The sequence below is a fragment of the Octodon degus genome, unplaced genomic scaffold (genome assembly GCF_000260255.1).
Source record: "Octodon degus isolate 3935 unplaced genomic scaffold, OctDeg1.0 scaffold00071, whole genome shotgun sequence".
In the NCBI taxonomy this organism is placed as follows: Eukaryota; Metazoa; Chordata; class Mammalia; order Rodentia; family Octodontidae; genus Octodon; species Octodon degus.
In genome coordinates this window covers 2166279-2168065 of record NW_004524647.1, presented here as the reverse complement: position 1 = coordinate 2168065, position 1787 = coordinate 2166279, and positions in this window count along the sequence as shown.

Genomic DNA, 1787 nt, shown 5'->3' with positions numbered 1-1787 from the left:
CTTTACTTATTGTTATTCCTTTTATTTGTCCCTCTTGTCTAATGACTCTAGCTAATGATTCCAGAACAATATTGAATAGGAGTGGTGACAGAGGGCAACCTTGTCTTGTACCAGATCTGAGAGTAAAAGATTTCAGTTTTTCTCCATTCAGAATTATGTTAGCCATTGGGTTGTCATAGATGGCTTTTATCAGAATGTAGTAGAGGCCATCTATTCCAATTTTCTGTAGGACTTTGAACATGAACGAGTGTTGGACTTTCTCAAAAGCCTTTTCTACATCAATTGAGATGATCATGTGGTTTTTGGGTTTGGCTCTATTGATATAGTTTATTACATTTATAGATTTGCATATATTGAACCGTCCTTTCATCCCTGAAATTAATCCTACCTGGTCATGTTGTATGATCTTTTTGATGTATTCTATTTGCTAGGATTTTATGAGGATTTTTGCAGCTATGTTTATGAGGGAATCTGACCTGTTGTTTTCTTTTTTAATTGTGTCTTTCCCCGGTTTTGGTATCAGTATAATACTTGCCTCCCAGAATGATTTTGGGAGGATTGCTTCCTTTTCAATTTCTTTGAAGATTTTGAGGAGTATTGAGACAATATATGGTGTAAATTCCTTTTAGAGTTCAGCTGTGTATCCATCAGGACCTGGACTTTTCTTTGTTGATAACTTTTTTTTTTTTTTACTACATTTTGTATTCCATTGGCTGTTATGGAGTTATTGAGAGATCTTGTACCAGATTATATCTTCTTGATTCAGTTTTGGTAATTTGTATCTTTCTAGGAATCTGTCCATTTCTACTGTGTCTTCTATTCTGTGAGAGTAAAGATTCTCAAAGTAGCTTTTGATAATCTTCTGAATTTCCATTGATTCTGTGTCAATGTCAACCTTTTTGTTCCTTATTCCTTGTATTTGAGATTTTTCTTTATTCTTTTTGATGAGGTTAGCTAGGGGCTTATCAATTTTGTTTAATCTTTGAAAGAACCAGCTTTTTTTTCTTTCTCATGTGGAATAAGATGGTATTTAATTTTCTTCTTCTATAGCTAATATTTCTTATGTACATGCTTTAATGATTTTTTCTTTTTTTAAAATTTTGCCTCTTAAATTTAATTAATTCTTACAACATGATATTACAGCACAAGATCAAATAAAGAAACATAAAAGATAATTATAATACCCTGCTTTCCCTTGGGAGGTATATACATTTTAGATTAGATAATACTAGTAGCAAACTTGAAAATGTGTAATATCAATACCAATAGTTGCATGGGATAAATGTAAACTGCTAATAGTTCCTATAGAAGATTTAAAAATACTCTTGTCAGTCACCAGTAAACTAGGTCAACAAAATACTGATATAGATATAGAAAATTTCATGAGTATTACTAAGAAACAACATAGAGACATAAACAAAAACATAAAAACTCTTAAATACATTTTCTTTTTCTTTCTTTCTTTTTTCTTTTTTTTTTTTTTACAAACCTCTGGTTTTTTTAAAGTCAACAGAAAATGGAAATATACTTTTTAAAGTTTCTAACTCAAGGAGAAGATATCATACAATGTCTTTTAAATAAATTGTAAGTCAAAGACAATATAAATCTTAGAACAAAAATTATGATTAAGCAATATTCAGAAAATTAAATGTTTCAAAACAATTGAACTAAGAAAAAGTTTTCATGATAGAATAGAAGTACTAAGAGTAAAACATAAGATAAATACTGGAATGGCAAGTAAATGACCAGCACTTCTAACAGTTTGAGGATAGGATATCACACAAAGT